The following is an 18,301-nucleotide window of genomic DNA, read 5'->3' as shown; positions in this document are numbered from 1 at the left end:
CGATGCTTTTCTGTGGAAACCATGAGTGACATCAACGCTGTAGCAGCCCCGGATGGGATGTGTGTCAGGAATGGGTGTGGCTATGGGGGTCAGTTTGAGAAAGGAGGGTGCCATGCCTGGTGCTGCTGAGAAGTGACTAGAGGTTCTGGAAGCTTCCAGCAGAGAGCCTTATCTGAGCCGGCTTCCCTCCTCACTACACTACTGATGTCTCATCAGTCCTCAAGTCTACCCATCATGTGTAAGAAGCCCCAGTGGAGGGGTCAGGCAGTGGTAGAGTGCAAAAATTATACCATATGTGAGAATCTGGGTTCAAGCCCCCAGACTCCACCTGCAGTAGGGAAGCTTCATGAGTAGTGGAACAATGTTACAGATGCTTCTCTACCTCTCTAACTCCCCTTTCCCTCTCAATTGCTCTGTCTCTAATAATAATAATAATAATAATAATAATAATAATAATAATTTCCCCATCTGCAGGGGGAAAGCTTCACAAGCTATGAAGCAGTGCTGCGTGTCTCTCTCTCTCTTTCTCCCTCTTTACCTGTCTCCTCCTTCCCTCTCAATTACTCTGTCTCTATCAGATAAGTAAACAAGTAAAATATTTTTAAAATATTAAAAAGAAAATGACAAAGTGCCCAATCTCTGCTCGCTTGGGCTGCAATAAACAAAGTAGAACTGTGGTGGTCAAAGGTATTTGTTTATTTACTTATTTATTTAGGGGCATGGGGAATTAAGTATATTAGGGTTTGATCAACTGAGACCTGGAGTGGACAGGTCAGGGAGCGAGATTTGAACTTCCAGCATGGTAGTGGAATGAGGGATTTGTTTAGGAATAGACACCAAAAGGAGGCAGGAAGACAGGGTGGTCTGCACTGAAGCAAAAGTCTCAAAGGGAGGGTTTGGGAGGGAGAGGAGTCACCGGCAACTAACAGAAAGTTACACTCTGTTTCTTCTGGTGTTTATGGCTTCCTCAGTTCATGAAAAAAAAAAAAAAAAGAAAGAAAGAAAGTTACACTCAGATGTGGAATCTAGAGAACTGATACACATGAACTTGCAAAAAGAAAACAGAAGCAAGCAAAGGGTCTCTAAGACTTGTGAGAACTATGGTGGTTATCTTCAGAAGGTGGGAGGGTTGGGGACACAGAACTCTGGCAGTGGATGTGATCTAACAATCTTGTAACCTAAGAAAGGGTCATGGGGTATTGATGTGCCCATATGTCAACAATGATACAGTAAACCCCAATAAAATGAAACAAACTCAAGTTTACTGAGGACAGTGCATTCATAGCCAACCGGGGCTAGAGTAAGAGAAAGAGCCAAACTCCCATGATGCTTCCTGCTTGGATTTCTTCTGGGGAACCCGGGCATCCTGAAGGAAAGTGGGGTCAGATGACTCTTGTGTAATTAGACCCACATTTTAGGAGTTCTGCCATCGACTGGGGAAGCATTAGCCTGGTATTTGGAAAGTGGAAGTCCCCCGCTAGGCGGGCAGAATGTGACATTCAGACTGTTAGAGATTCCAGCACAGTGATTCACAGTTTTTGTTTTTTTTTTCTTTCAACTACCACCAGGGTGATTGCCGGGGTTTGGTGCTTACACGAGGAATCCACCACACCTGGTGAAATTTCTTCTTCCTCTTAATAACAATATTATTATTATATAAAATTATTATTATTACTAGTTGATAGAAACAGACAGGCTGAGGGGGGAGAGTGAAACAGAGACTGGTAGAGACAAAGAGACACCTGCAACACTGCTTCACCACTCCTGAAGTTTCCCCCTGTCGGTGGGGACTGGGGAATTGAACCTGAGTCCTTGGTGCATGTGCATTCTACCAGATAAGCCACTGCCCAGTCCCAATCCAAAGCTATTGAGAAGACCCTGCAAAGCTGCCTAGGGTAGGGCTTACAAATGAACAAAGTGGCAGGCCAGGTGGTGGGGCACCTGGTTGAAAGCACATGCTACAGTGCATAAGGACCTGGGTTCAAGCTTCTGGTCCCCACCTGCAGGGGGAAAGCTTTGTGAGTGGTGAAGCAGGTCTGCAGGTGTTTCTCTGTCTCTCTCCCTCTCTAGCTTCCCTCCTCCTCTCAATTTCTGACTGTCTCTATCCAATAAATAAAGATAAAAAAATTTTAAAAAAACAACAAATGAACAAAATATCCACGATGAGTCCCAGCTGACAGCAGGTAGGCAAGGCCCCACTCTACAGAGATTCTGGTTTTTGACTTTTCAAATCAAAACAAATAATAATAGTTTGTTGATCCCAAGAGGTGACACAGTGAGTAGGGCACTGGACTTGGGAGCAAAGAGTTCTGATTTTGATCTCTGATCTCACATGTGCCAGAGTGATGCTCTAGTCTCTTCTCTCTCTCTCTCTCATATGTCAATAAGCAAATTAAATCTTAAAATAAATAAATGAGAGTGGTCCGGGAGGTGGCGCAGAGAATAAAGCATTGGACTCTCAAGCATGAGGTCCTGAGTTCAATCCCTGGTAGCACATGTACCAGAGTGATATCTGGCTCTTTCTCTTTCCTCCTGTTTCTCATAGATAAATAAATAAAATCTAAAAAATAAATAATAAGTAAATAAATGAGAGGGAGTCGGGTGGTAGCGCAGTGGGTTAAGTGCATGTGTTGCAAAGCTCAAGGACTGGCATAAGGATCCCGGTTCAAGACCCTGGCTCCCGATCTGCAGGGGGTTGATTCACAAGCAGTGAAGCAGGTCTGCAGGTGTCTATCTTTCTCTCCCCCTCTCTGTCTTCCTCTCCTCTCTCCATTTCTCTCTGTTGTATCCAATGACAACATCAACAACAACAACAACAATAATAACCACAACAATAAAAAAACAAGGGCAACAAAAAAGAGAAAATAAATAAATATACAGAATAAATAAATGAGGGGCCAGGGTAGATAGCATAAATGCAAAGAGACTCTCATGCCTGAGGCTGTGAAGTCCCAAATTCAATCCCCCATGCCACCATAAGCCAGAGAGTTGAGCATTGCTCTGGTAACCAACCAACAAATAAATAAATAAAGATTTTATTCATCAATAATAAATTTGTTGATGCAATTGAAGATCCTACACAGATAAAATACTGTAATCATTTAAAAACAATGGACTAAAATGAAACTAACTCAGTGATTATTTCTATAAGAGAAAAATGTACCATATTTATCTGCAAGTATATAAATAAATTTGTTATAATAAATTTGTTATTTGTTAGAATGTAAAAAATCTGTTGTCATCAATAAATACACATGCCACATGCTTGTTTGCACAATGTCATAGAGCAAGATGGGAATAAAATTTTAAAACACAGTTTTAAAAAATGTGAAAAAAAATAGACCTTATTGGGAGTTGGGCGGTAGCACAGTGGGTTAAGCGCACATGGTGCAAAGCGCAAGGACCAGCTTAAGAATCCTGGTTCAAGCCCCTGGCTCCCCACCTGGGGAGGTCACTTCACAAGTGGTGAAGCAGATCTGCAGGTGTCTATCTTTCTCTCCCCCTCTCTGTCTTCCCTCCTTTCTCCATTTCTCTCTGTCCTATCCAACACCGACGACATCAATAACAACAACAATAATAACTACAACAATAAAAAACAACAAGGGCAACAAAAGGGAATAAATAAATAAATATTTTTTAAAATAGACCTTATTGTTAAAAGCCATTTTAGATTTATAGATAATTTGAAAAGAGAGCATTATAAGGTCCCACAGGCCTTGCATTCTTCTTTGTTTTAAAAATGTGATAGAGAGCAAGAACCAGAGCATCACTCAGAACCTCATGCTTGAAAGTACGATACACTGCCCACTGTTTTACCTCCTAGGCCCTGCTGCTCCTTCTATTATTAACATATTACATGACTGTGGTACCATTGGACTATGATGTAAATACATGTGTTGGAGATCATTACTGAGATCATTACTGGGATGCATTGGATCGACCGTCTCATGGTGCATCCCGTGAGTACCCATTCATTGGGGAAACTGACGATCCTTCCTAGCCGACTGAATCCACATGGATCCCAGTCACTTTCAAAGCCAGCAACAAGCAGCTCCTGACACCTTTCAACCTGACACTGTTGACTGGCTACGGAAGAAGGGCAAACGCTAGAAGAAGAACTGAGCTACAAGCGACATATTCTCCTTCTCTAAAGGCTTTGTAATTATGTAAGAACAAAAATCGTGTAAATTGCTATCTCCTCAATAAAGTGATATTGAAATTGGGAAAGAAAAAAAAAAGAATAGTCTATTCAGAGAGAGACAGTCAAGTTTGATGGAAAGATTGTATAATAATTATAACAATAGATAACATGGATCAAGTGCTTATTCAGGTGCAAAAAAAAGAGGGAGGTGACTAGATAGTTTATTTGGCTTTCCTCAGCTTTTATCTGGTCTCCTTTCTCTGTTCCAGGATCACATATAACATCAATCTGTCGAGCTGTCTTGAGATACAATTGACATATTACATTGCAAGCTTTCTGGTTTTAGTTTTTTGTTTATTTTAGTTTCATGAGAGAGAGGAAAAGCTGAGAGAAAAAGACAGAGAGACCAGAGCACTGCTCAGTTCTGGTGGTGCTGGGGCCTCAGAGCCTCAGACATGAAAGTCTTTTGCAGAACCACTACTCTGTCTCCACAGCACAACATTGCATATTTTCAAGGCACACAACAGGTGTGATATATTCATAAACTTCAGAATGATCTCTGCCATAGTGTTAGCTGCCATCTTCATCCCATGACATCATAGCCCTTCCTCTTTCTTCTTCCTTACTTTTTTTTTTAAATTTTATTTAGTCCCTTTTATTGCCCTTGTTGTTTTATTGTTGTTGTTATTGATGTTGTTGTTGTAGGATAGGACAGAGAGAAATGGAGAGAGGAGGGGAAAACAGTAAAGGGGAGAGAAAGATAGACACCTGTAGACCTGCTTCACTGCTTGTGAAGCAACTCCCCTGCAGGTAGGGAGCCGGGGGCTCGAACTGGGATCCTTCGGCTAGTCCTTGGGCTTTGTGCCAATTGCGCTTACCCTGCTGTGCTACAGCCTGACTCCCTCTTTCTTTCTTTCTTTCTTTCTTTCTTTCTTTCTTTCTTTCCTTCTTTCTTTCTATCAAGATCTACTATCTCAGCAATATCCAGGTGTTGATACAGGCTTACTAGCTATCACTACAATGAAACACACTAGCTTCCCAAACAGGTTGATCATATAACCATAATTGTAGTGAAAAACCTCAAAGACCTTTGTTAGTAATTCCCATCCAATAGACAAAAGGCACGTAAAAAATTTATCAGAACTGCCCCATCAGTAAATCAGAACCCAGTGAAGTTTACAGAACCCTTCCCCCCACCAACCACAGCATCAAAATCTTCTCAAGTTCATATGAGACATTCCCCCAGACAGGTCACATTTTACCATGAGAGTACCCATTAAAATTCTTTGTGAAGGAATAAAAGTTAAAGCATAGTATCAGCCAGAATGAAATTAACCTAGAAATTAGAGAGTTGGGGAGATAACATAATGGTTATGCAACAAGCCTTCCATGCCTGAGGCACCAAATGTCCCAGGTTCATTTCCCAGCACCACCAGAAGCCAAAGCTGAGTAGGGCTCTGGTAATTAATTAATTAATTAATTATTCTTTTAAAAAATCAGTTCTAGAAACGCAGTTGAATGATTCCCTCCTCCAAATACTTGGAAGATTAAATAACACATTTCTAAAATATAAAGTAAGTCAAAGAGGAAATCGCAAGATAATTTTTATTTTTTAATTTTATTTGCTCCACTCTGGCTTATGATGGTGTGGGAGATTGAACCTACCAAGTTAAACTTTTAAGAATACTTTGAATGGAATAAAATGCAGGGGGCTGGAGAAAGGATAGTTTGTTGAGAAATAGGTGGGGTATCTGTCTCTATTCTGCAAGGAAGGCAGCAGGGTGGAAGGGTGAGTGGACGGAGGTTGAGGATCTAGTGCCCTGCAGTGGAGGGGAGTGACAGTGGGTGGAGGTTGAGGTGTGCTGGCACCCACTTCTCAGGGAGATATGGAGCCATCCTTTTGTGACAACAACAATCCTGTAAACACAGCATTTCCTCCACTAAGTGCTCTTAAATTTTTTTAATTTTTAAAATATTTATTTTCCATTTTTGTTGGCCTTAAGTTTCCTCATTGTTGTTGTAGTTAGTATTGTTGTTGTTGATGTCATTGTTGGATAGGATAGACAGAAATGGAGAGAGGAGGGGAAGACAGAGAGGGGGAGAAAAAGATAGACACCTGCAGACCTGCTTCACCGCCTGTGAAGTGATTCCCCTGCAGATAGGGAGCTGAGGGCTCAAACTGGGACCCTTATGCCAGTCAGTCCTTGTGCTTTGTGCCACGTGTGCTTAACCCGCTGTGCTACCGCCCGACTCTTGAAGTGCTCTTAAATTTTAATATATATTAGTTAATATATATTAATTTGAGAGAGATAGAGATACAGAGGGAAACACACAGAGAGACCAGAGCACTACTCAGCTCTGGCTTCTGGTGATGCTGGGGACTGAACCTGGGACTTTGGAGCCTCAGGCATAAAAGAAATGTTATTTTATCTATCAGCAATCTAATCTATCTTCTATGTACCTAATCTATAATACCTATCATCTATCAATTTCTCATCCATTCATCTGTCATCTATTCGATATAGACAAAGAGAAATTGAAAGGAGACAGAGATGATAGATAGATAGATAGATGATATGCAGCACTGCTTCAACACTTGTGAAGCTTCCCCCCTGCATGGACTTGAACCCAGGTCCTTGTACACTGTAGCATGTACACTCAACTTGGTACACTATCACTTGGCTCCTTTATCTCTGTCTGTCTATCTGTCTGTCTGACTGTCTATCTAATCATCATCATTTTATTCCATCCATCCATCCATCATCCATCCATCCATCCATCCATCCATCCATCCATCCATCCATCCATCCATCCATCCATCCATCCATCCATCCATCCATCCATCCATCCATCCATCCATCCATCCGCCAGAGAAACAGCAGGTCTGGGGAGCTGGTGCTGGGAGCCTTGGGCCCCCTGGCGGCGCGTTCCCTGTCTGTCGCTCCCCCGCCTCCGCTCTACCAGGGCCCTGCCGGCTTTGCTGCTAAAAGGCCGGTCTCAGCGGGGCACCCCAGCGCGGCTCCGGGCCAGGCTGAGTAACCGGGCCCCTTTCCCGGCTCGGGGTTTAGCCAGCACAGTTAATCACGAGAGAGCAGATATTAAGGGGCATTAAAGGGCCAGCTGCCGCCCTACGCCAGGCCATTATGAAGATTACCCCGGGAAGGCCCAGAAGGGGGTGTCACACACCCTGGCAGTGGCGGGGGCCCGCTCTTCCGCGGGCTTCCCAGCTCCGGGCTCCTCTGCACCTCCTTCCTTCGGGCCTGCCACAGTCATTCCAGTAACTGCAGGGAGAACTGAGGGGTGTTCCTTGGGGTTCACTGATGCTGGGCAGGGAGCTTAGTAATGGGGTGCAAGGGACGCGAGGGGCAAATTAGCATAAGGATTGGGGTTGCCAGTGGACTGTGCCCAGACCCTCTCCTCTTAAGTTCTCTCTGTCCTATCGAAGAAAATAGGAAGGAAAAAAAAAAAAGGAAAAAAATGGCCACTGGGGAAAGTAGATTCATAGTGCCTGATCCCAGCCCAAGAGCTAACCCTAGTGGCAATTTAAAAAAATAAAGGGAAGGAGGCAAGGATGGGGGAAAAGAGAGAGAGAAAGGAAGGGAGGGAGGGTGAATGAGAAAGGGGCAGTGTTCTGCCAGGAGGATGGAGGGGCTAGACTCACAGGTCACTGAAGGCAGCTCAGAGTGGTCCCGGCAGAGCATACTTGGAAGTGGAATTGACACAGACTGGGTGGGGGTAGATAGCATAATGGTTAAGCAAAAAGACTCTTCACATTTAAGGCTCTGAAGTCCCAGGTTCAGTTCCCCACACCACCATAAGCCAGAGTTGAGCAGTACTTGTGCTTTTGTAAAAAAAAAAAGAAAAGAAAAGAAAGAAAGAAAGAAAGAAAAGGAATTGACACATGCTTTTTCAATACCGTGTGTGTGTGTGTGTGTGTGTGTGTGTGTGTGTGTGTGTGTGTGTGTCTAGGAGCTACCTGCCCCCCCAACACCTCCAAAGTATTTCTGATCCTTAGTGTCCCCACCAAAAAAAACCCCACACAGTGCTCCCCCAAGTGATGAAGAACAACAGGTGAGCTTAGAACCCAGTCAATTATTGGGGGAGGGGGGAGTCAAAATGCAGCAAGGACTCAGTAGGGGCTTATGCAGTGACTGAAGGGTCTCTGGATGGGGTTCCCCTTCCTCTAACACCTCCTGTGTGTGACATGGGCTATGAGGTTGCGGGGGTTGGGGGAGACCCAGATGACAGGAAGGAAATATGAACCCATCTCAGGAGACAGGGGTCCAGATGTGGGGGTTCTGCTGGCCAGTGCTCCCTCCCCACCTGAACACAGTCCACAAAGGGGGACATCCTCTGTCTTTCCGTCCACCTCAGCCCACAAAGCTCACTCACCTTCTGCGACCCTGATGTGGCACTCTTGAGTGAGCTCCGCTTGAAGGAGCTGCCTGCCTTCTTGAGGGAGCCCATGATCCTGTCTCTAGGGGTCCTGGGTGGGCAGGCAAAAGCAGAGCCCTCCACAGCCCCCCACTAGTTTAGCAAGGAGGCCCAAGCCTCAGCACAGCCGGCCAGTGACTGGATCAGCGGAGGATTGAGGAAGGCATGCTTGTGCCAGCCATCCCTTAATGCTGGGCTCTCACCCCTGGGTGCTGGGGGGCCCCTCTGTAACATCTGCAGCCAGCCTTAATCCTTCCACCACTCCCCACAGAGGTTTGGGGGGGGGCAGATTTAGCAAATGGAGATTGAGAGTAAATCTGCTCTTAGATGTGATAACTGCAAAGGGTGACCAGGCTAGATGTGGGCTTGCGGTGCCCAGACAGACCCGTCTCAAAAGAAGAAGCGGGGGGGCACTTCTGCTGTTCAGAAGAATAGCACCCAGGCCTTCAGAGCCCAGAGCCCGCCTGAGGGACCCCAAGCCTCACTTTGGAGCAGTCACTGCTACAGAAAACAACAATTTTCCCCCAATAACTCATGGCAGAGCTGATTGGCTCTCTGAGGGAGAGAGACATAGAGGGAGGGAAGGAAAGAGACATAGAGAGAAGGAGAGACACCTGCAGCAATTGCTTCTTGTTGGGCTAGTGTTGTGTGTGTTTCTTCCCCAGGCATGTGCTCTCTGGGTTGGAGAGAACTCGACCGAAGCCAACCTGGGCTGCTGCTTATTCAGTGATGTGGGAAAGAGACCAGGAACTCGTGGCAGAGCAGGAACACAATGCAGTGCCTTTATTGATCACAGACAACACCTTTATATATATCTTTAACTGGAAGTGGCAAGTAGGAAAAGGAAATGACTAGTAAAGGGGGTGGAGAAAAGGAAAGAACGGGAAGGTAGTTTTAACCGGTGGGATTAACTAATACCCTGCGGGCAGGGCGGGTCTTGAGGTAGTAAGAAGATAGATCAGGCAAAACAATGATTATGTAAATAGACCTCACTATCAGCAATGCAGAGAACTGGCTGCAAAACTCAGGAGAAGGTCTACACCCCGGTGGACTAGAGCCCATCTTGGATGGAGCTTAAAGAAATCATGTTTAGTGAAATAAGTCAGAAAGAGAAGGATGAATATGGGATGATCTCAGTCACAGGTAGAAGTTGCAAAACAAGATCAGAAGAGAAAATACTAAGCAGAACTTGAACTGGAGCGGGGGTTGTTGCCTGAATCTGTGCAGTTTTCTATGCAGTGATTCTTATGGATGAGAAGCACCAACCCCCCCCACACACACACACCCCTGATCTCTTACTCATTCAGCAGGGTGGACCTGAACCTGGTGATGTTTCCCTGAGCTGTGTGAGGAGCTGGCTCTAGGGAGCTCCCACCTACTCATGTCCTGTGCTCAGAACCAAACTCATGTGTCCAGAGCCCAGAGCGGCTGACTCAGCAGCTCCAGATAGCCACGTTCATCTCCCTCTAGGATAAGGGGGTGGGAACTCATCAGAGCTGAGTGGGTGGTGGCCTAGAGATTCCATCACCTCTCAGACTAACTTGCAGCTACTTCTGCTTTCCTGTTTTCTCAAGGGGTCTTAGATACCCCCACTCAATAGCGTACTTTTAGGGGGTCACAAAGTGCATGTTGTCTTCTGTGCTATGAGCTTCCTGGTGAAGGCAGTCAGCTGTCTCTCTTCTGCTTCAGCAGGGGCAAAGGTTAATCCCTCTGCCTCCCTGTTTCCCGAATATTGCTGGCATTGCTTGAATGGCGCCCCCAGTTCTGCTGGGCTTTTTGTCCTTCAGGGATAAAGCCTGTGTCATCCACTTACCGTCATTTTAGTGTGGTTGGGGAGGGAGCAGAGGTTAATGCATCACTTCAGATCACCACGTTTAACCAGAAGTCTATATTGGATTAAAAAGATCAGTGCTTGAGGGAAGTGGGAGGGAGAGTTGAAGGGAGAGAAAGGTGCTTACAGAGTTGGGGTAGATAGCATAATGGCTATGCAAAAAGACTCTCATGCCTGAAGCTCTCAAGTCCCAGATTCAGTTCCCCACACCACCATAAGCCAGAGCTGATCAGTACTCTGGTAAAATAAAAGAGAGGGTGTGTGTGTGTGTGTGTGTGTGTGTGTGTGCTTGTGTTTGTCCAGCTATGAGAATCCATCAGATAATATGTTTATGCAAAAAGAAGGAGGAGGAGGAGAAGAAGAAGATGATGATGATGACTATGGATGTGGGAGACAGCATACAGTTATGCAAATAGATTTTCATGCCAGAGGCATCAGATGTGCCAAGTTCAATCCCCAACTACCAAAAGTCAGAGCTAAGATGCAGTCTGTTAAAATTAATAAATCAGAATGTAAAAGATAATAAAAAGCATAATTTTAAACAATGTACGCTGGTGTGACTCCATCACCACTTATGTGTGTGGGGGTGGGGGTGGAGGTGGAGGTGGGGGCCTAAATGTGTGTGTTTTACAAAAAGTGAAAAAAAAGGGGGATGAACAGGACTCCTCAAAATGCTGGCCTCACTCAGATGTGTGAACTATTTGGGGTCAAGTCCAGTGGAGGCCTTGCAAGCTCATGAGAAACTTTTAGTTCTTTCTTTTTCTTTTTCTTTTCTTCTTTCTTTCCTTCTTTCTTTCTTTCTTTCTTTCTTTCTTTCTTTCTTTCTTTCTTTCTTTCTTTTTATCAGACCACTGCTCAGCTCTGGCTTATGGTGGTGATTGAACCGAGACTTCAGAGCCTCAGGCAGAGTCTCTTTGCATAGCCATTCTTCTTCTTCTAGCGTTTGCCCTTCTTCCGTAGCCAGTCAACAGCGTCAGGTTGAGCCTGATGTAAAGTTTCGAGACCTCCTTTGAATCTGGAGAGGTGGCAGTCGTTGACTATGTGGGTCATAGTCTGTCTGGAGCCGCAGGGGCAGTTCGGGTCGTCTCTGGCTCCCCAGCGATGGAACATAGCGGCGCACCGGCCATGGCCTGTTCGATAGCGATTGAGGAGGGCCCAATCATAACGTGCTAGGTCAAAGCCGGGTTGACGCTTGCAGGGGTCTGTGATGAGGTGTTTGTTCTTTACCTCAGCTGACTGCCAACTCTGTTTCCAAGAGACTGGAACAGAGAAGTTCAGTGTAGGCATAGGGGACCAGATTGGGTGACGAGACGTCAAGCGTTGGACAGGGTGGGCGAAGATATCCGCGTATATTGGCAGGTCCGGTCGAGCGTAGACGTGGGAAATGAACTTAGATGATGCCGCATCCCGACGAATATCTGGCGGGGCGATGTTGCTAAGAACTGGCAGCCATGGAACCGGGGTGGAACGGATGGTTCCAGAAATTATCCTCATAGCCATTATATCCTGCATAGCCATTATACTATCTGTCTACCCCACCCCCACCCCAGTACTTCCTTAACCACCCAGAACACTGAAATTCGAGTGTTAGCCAGAACTAGATGTTCTCTTCCTGAGAAGTGAACTTTCTATGGGAGAAACTTATCTCTATGGCCGAGCAAAAGCTTAGTAACTGCACATCTGGTCCTTCTTACATGGGTCACTCCCTCCTGGTCATGTGGACTTTCCCACTTCCACTTCCTCTCCCTTTTCCTCTTCCTCTTCCATTTCTCCTCGTCCTTTTCCTCCTCCTTCTCCCCTCCCCCAACCCCTCCTTCTTTTTGTAAAACAGTTAATGCCAGTCCTTCTCTGCAATTTGTCTCAGGGTTCTCACCGCAATGGACCATTTCTTCCATAGGTTGTTGGACACAGCTACAAAGTTTACTTATTAAAAAAAAAAAGGGAGGGGATCGGGCGGTAGCGCAGGGGGTTAAGTGTGCATAGTACGAAGTTCAAGGAAGTTCAAGGACAGGCGTAAGGATCCCGGTTCAAGCCCCGACTCCCCACCTGCAGGGGAGTTGCTTCACAGGCAGTCAAGCAGGTCTGCAGGTGTCTATCTCTTCCCCTTTTTCTTCCCTTCCTCTCTCCATTTCTCTCTGTCCTGTCTAACAATCACGACATCAACAACTACAATAATAACTACAACAACAATAAAACAAGGACAACAAAAGGGAAAATAAATAATATATATTTTTAATTTTTGTTGTTTATCCATTTCGAATGAGATAGATAGTTTCATATGAGTGAGAGAGAAGACTAGTGTCACCCCAGTAGTATATACGGTGACTTGAATCAACTCAGAGCATTGGATCAACCTTCTCGTGGTGCATCCCGTGAGTACCCATTGATTGGGAAACTGACGATCCTTCCTAGCCGACTGAATCCACATGGATCCCAGTCACTTTCAAAGCCAGCAACAAGCAGCTCCTGACAGCTTTGTTGTTGACTGGCTAGGGAAGAATGGCAAACGCTAGAAGAAGAAGAGCCTCCAGCATGCAAGTCCTGTGCTCTACCCACTGAGAATTCCCCTGAGACTCTTTTCTGATGCTAAAAGTAGAATCCCTAGTTCAGATCTCCCTCCCTCTCTCTCTTTTTTTTTTAATTACACCAGCGTTATTACTAGGGTTTGGTGCTGGCACTACGAATCCACCACTCCCGGCAGCCATTTTTTCTTTTTTTTTTTTCCTTTCTATTTTATTTAATAGGACAGAGAGAAATTAAGAGGGAAGGGGAGATAGAAAGAGAGATACCTGCAGACCTGCTTCACAGCTCATGAAGCTCACACACACACACACACACACACACACACACACACACACACACCGCAGGTGGGGAGCAGAGCCTTGAACTTGAGTCCTTGTGCATTCAAATGGATGTGTAACTACCTGGCTCCCCAGATCCCCATTAGGGAGAACCCTCTGAAGTTTTGACTGGACAAGTCATAGTGGAACTGAGAAAACGATGAAGGGTATGAGCAAAGCTGTGTGTCGCGCACGAGAGTGCCACAGCACTCTCCTCATCTCTCTATCTGAGTGGAAAACTCACACAGGGGGTGGACAGTGCACACCCAGTAAAGCACACATGCTGCCATGTGTGAGGACCCAGGTTCAAGTCCCTCGTTCGCACCTGAAGGAGGAAAGCTTCACAAGTGATGAAGTAGTGTCTCCTTTTCTCTGTCTTTCTCCTCTCCCCCTTCCTCCCCCACCTTATCAAATGGAATAAAAGGAAAAAAGAAAGAGGGAGAAGTGGCATAGGAGTGGGGGAGTTGTGAAATTTTGCACGTGGGGAGGCTTGGCCCTTTGATGACAACAGTAACAACAACAGTAGTAGTAGCCGTCAGAGTCGGCGTTGGAGTCGGAGTCGGAGTAGAAGGAGTGTGGAAGACTCTTAGACACAAGGAAGACTCACTCTGTGAGTATGGGGGGAGGGGTGGGAGCTGGGAGCCGGATGTGACCCACATAGATAGTTGTTAGATTTCACTTTTCTTTTTCTTCTTTTTTTATATTTATTTATTTTCCCTTTTGTCGCCCTTTTTTATTGTTGCTGTAGTTATTGCTGTTGTTATGGATGTCCTTGTTGTTAGGACAGAGAGAAATGGAGAGAGGAGGGGAAGACAGAGAGGGGGAGAGAAAGACACCTGCAGACCTGCTTCACCGCCTGTGAAGCTACTCCTCTGCAGGTGTGGAGCCAGGGGCTCGAACCGGAATTCTTCTGCCGTTCCTTGCACTTCGTGCCACATGCGTTTAACCCGCTGTGCTACCGCCCGACTCCTTAGATTTCACTTTTCTGAAGCACCCACACACACACCTGGAAGCTTGTGCTCTGGGATGTCCTGCTGAGAAGACTGAAGGCACAGATCCACCTTCTCCCAGTACAGGGATACAGGGGTACATCTGATTCCAGCTCAGCCAGACACACTTGCCTAGACCGTGGCGTGGCATCTGGATAAGGTGAAACAGTGTTCTCTGTGAAGAGGAAAGTCAACACTATAAAGGATAGTCAGCTCTCTCTATGAGAGAACAGCTGACACTATAAAGGGACAGTCATACTCTCTAGGAAGGACATCTGGCTTTTTACAAGTTACTGTTGGGACTCTATGAAGGGACAGCTAACACTCTGTGAAGGGATTGTTGACATTTTTTTTTTTTTTTTTTTTTGCGAAGGAACAGTGGAAACTATGAGGGACAGCTGGCATTCTTTATAAGGGGATGTCTTTCCAAAGGAACAATCGGGACTCTTCATGAGGGGTGCTTGTTAGAAAAGAAACTCTGGGCACAGCAGACCCTGTAAGGCATCACTTGGACCCCTGAAGTGGGGGGGGCAGTGTCTTGGAGAGGAGATCCAGGCTCCTGGGCTTCCTACTTTGGAGTTTCCTAGCACAACTTGAAGGCCATTTTTTTCCCCCACAGATTGGTGGTTGGCACCTAACAAAGCGGCAGGACCCAGAAAGTTCAACACGATGTGCCCAGTGGAAGGTCAGAGTTGGATGGGGCTGGGAGTCTGGCGGTAGCACAGCAGGTTAAGTGCACATGGCGCAAAGTGCAAGGATCAGCTTAAACATCCCGGTTTGAGCTTCCCGGCTCCCCGCCTGCAGGGGGGTCACTTCACAGGTGATGAAGCAGGTCTGCAGGTGTCTATCTTTCTCTCCTCCTCTCTGTCTTCCCCTCCTCTCTCCATTTCTCTCTATCCTATCTAACAATGACAACAACAATAATAACTACAACAATAAAACAAGGACAGCAAAAGAGAATAAATATTTTTTTAAAAAAATTTTTTTAAAAGTTGGATGGGGCCAGTGGGAAGCTCTTCCTAGGTCTGGCTCTAGCAGTTTCCAGAAGCCAATGGGTTGGGAGCCTCCTAAAAATTAACAGAGACCATTTGAGGTCACAGCATCACATGTGCCATCTGCAGCCTGACTGCCAACTCTCCGCAGAGTCCTGTGAGTGAAAGAATTAAGTCCATACTAAGCCCGGATGCTACTGCTCCTGGCCCATTCCCCAGCTTAAGGCCTTGCATCCGGGCTCATCTTAAAAGCAGGATTAAAGGTTGCAGGCGTGGGGGGCCAGGCCAGAGCTAAGCCCCGAAATGGAAGCTGGAGATCATCACCTGCACAGTGATGGGGGAGTGGGGAGGTTAGGGGCACTCGTGTCATCTCCTTGGCCCATCTGGCCGCCTACCTGCTCTGGTGTCAAAACATGACAGACAGGTGACCTGTTCCAGGCCAGGGCCTGGGTTCCACTGGTCCTGCCATTCTGGGGTTCTAGTGTGAGTAAGATGTCCTCTGTGAACTGCAGACTGTTCCCCAAGCTCAGCCCGGGGTGTCACGCTGCCTTGCTCCAGGCTCAAACGCTGGTGGAGGCTACTTTCCCTGTGATGCATTTAGGCAGGTCGCCCACAAATACAGATTCCTTCACTCTAATGTTTGCAACATTCTGACATTGGCAAAGGAGAGGAGAGGAGTGGAGAAAGTAGTGGGGGCCACAGCAAAATCAAAATGGTGCACTATGGGCAGCACTGATTTTTATTTTAAGGTTTACGTGTGGTCTGTAGTGTAGTGCAGCAGTGTAGTGTGTAAGGCATTGGACTCTCAAGCATGAGGTTCTGGATTCATATCTACATGTACCAGAGTGATGCTCTGGTTCCTTCTTTCTTTCCCTTTCTCTCTCTCTCTCTCTCTCTCTCTCTCTCTCTCTCTCTCTCTCATATTAATAAAGCTTAGGGCTGTGTAGACAGCCTCATGGTTCTGCAAAAAGACCTTCAGCCTGAGGCACCAAAGGTCCTGGGCTCAATCCCCAGCACCAGCATAAACCAGAGTTGAGCAGCATTCTGCTTTAAAACAAAGATTTTGTGGTGCTGGGGAGTGATGTACCCCGTTGTTCAGGAGTTTGTAGTCTTTTGCTCCCCCTAGTGTCTAACTTCAGTACTGCAAACCCTCTGGCACGACAAGTTTTTTTTTTTTTTTTTTTTGCAATGGATCCTTGTGTGTCGCAGACATCTCACAAGTGCTGGTTCCCTCAGTGTTTTGTGTCAGGCTAGACAGAAGCTGGTCCTTCAGCCAGTGCTCCTAAGAACTTTAATGTTGGGGGGCCGACAGGTGACTCACCGTATGTGACTATGGTAGAGGACCCTGGTTTAAATTCCAAGCCACATGTTGGAGGACCTGAAGCGGGGTGTGTGTGTGTGTGTGTGTGTGTGTGTGTGTGTGTGTGTGTATGGTGGAGCGACTCTGCAGTGTCTTTCTTCTTTGTTTCTCACCACCTACCTAAAAAAAAAAAAATACTGCTGGGAGCCCCAGCAATAACCCTGGTAGCAAAACAAACATACACACACCCCTAATGCTGGATGCATGTCCATTATTCTTGTTCCTTCACAGGAGAGCAGCCACAGGGGGTATGGAGGGGGGTAAATAGTAAGAACAGTGGTTTGCACTCCAGACTTGCATACCTGAGATCCCAGAGGTCCCAGGTTCGACCCCCAGCATTGCCATAAGCCAGAGTTGAGCAGTGCTCTGGTCTTTCTCTTATCTTTTCTCTTTCTCACACTAAAATAAAACAAATAAAATATATTTTAGGGAGTCAGGCAGTAGCTCAGCGGGTTAAGCACATGTGGTGCAAAGCTCAAGGACCGGCATAAGGATCCCAGTTCCAGGCTGGACCCCGGCTCCCCACCTACAGGGGAGTCACTTCACAGGCAGTGAAGCAGGTCTGTAGGTGTCTGTCTTTCTCTCCCTCTCTCTGTCTTCCCTCCTCTCTCCATTTCTCTCTGTCCTATTCAACAACAACAAAAATAATAACTACAACAATAAAACAAGGGCAACAAAAGGGAATAAATATTAAAAAATTAAAAGTATATATATTAAATAATAAAAATAAAAATCTACTGGAAATTTTTTACAACAATAAATAGGTAAATAAAATAAAACAAAATAAATAGTGGCACAGTGGTTAAAGCACCAGACTTATGAGCATGAGGTCCTGAGTTTGATCCTTGGTATCAGTTTGCCAGAGTGATGCTCCGAGTCTCTCTCTCTCTCATTAATTGGTAAATCTTTAATAAATAAAACAAATCTTTTAGAGAGAGGTATTGACTAGGCACTTCCTCTTGAGCACAGCACATGTAGCTGTCAGTCTCTGTCTTGAGTAGGGGTGCTCTGATAACACAAGCTCTGAGTTTTCAGTTGTCATCAGCAACCCCCACAAAGTCAGGATACAACAGCTCTGTGTCAGGGAAGAGAGACGCCAGTGTCTCAGCCCCCCCCCCCCCGAAAGCCAGAATGTTCGAGTGTTTGTCACTCATCTCTCTCCATCTGAAGAGAGCACTGTGAGCTGGGCCCTTGCTCCCAATAACAGCTGTGATAGCTGGGGGAGGGGTTGGTAGAGTTAAAATAAAATGACTTTTCTTAATTATTTCAGCTCAGCAGTTTCTGACTTCCGGTTTGAACAGGAAACCGTGACTTCTTAGTTGGTTTCCAGGACTTTAATAAAGACTTTGGGAGTCATGTACAGAGAAACAGTTAGCACACTATTTCTCCTGGGGGTGGGGGAGAATCTAAGACTTCCTATTCTATCATCTTGTAAAGTCCCTCCTCAGGCTTTCACTTGTGTTTATGAATAGCACTTTGAGACTCTCATGCCTGAGGCTCCAAAGTCCCAGGTTCAATCCCCTGTACCACAATAAGCCGGAGCTGTGCAGTGCTCTGATGTTTCTGTGTCTTTCTCTCTCTGCATCTCTCTCAAAAAATAAATAATAAAATAAATATAAATAGCACTTTGTTGGAACACAGCCATGTTTCTGGGTTTACATAAACCCACATCTAGGGCTTCCATGCTACAGTAGTAAAGTGACTAGTAGTAACA

The 18,301-nt window shown here is 45.8% G+C and overlaps 1 protein-coding gene across 1 annotated transcript in view; it reads right to left on the bottom strand.

Annotated features, from left to right (window-relative positions):
- The window catches only part of TRPM1 (transient receptor potential cation channel subfamily M member 1), a 142,156-nt gene extending 127,794 nt beyond the window's left edge, over positions 1–14,362 (bottom strand). Inside the window, exon 1 of the mRNA XM_060179273.1 lies at positions 14,253–14,362. The gene's annotated coding sequence lies outside the window, so the exon portion shown is untranslated. The remainder of the gene's footprint in view (positions 1–14,252) is intronic.
- Between the last annotated feature and the right edge of the window lie 3,939 nt (positions 14,363–18,301).

Source organism: Erinaceus europaeus, chromosome 20 (assembly GCF_950295315.1).
Source record: "Erinaceus europaeus chromosome 20, mEriEur2.1, whole genome shotgun sequence".
In the NCBI taxonomy this organism is placed as follows: Eukaryota; Metazoa; Chordata; class Mammalia; order Eulipotyphla; family Erinaceidae; genus Erinaceus; species Erinaceus europaeus.
Note: the sequence above shows the minus strand (reverse complement) of the source record. Positions and strands in the feature narration are given on the sequence as shown.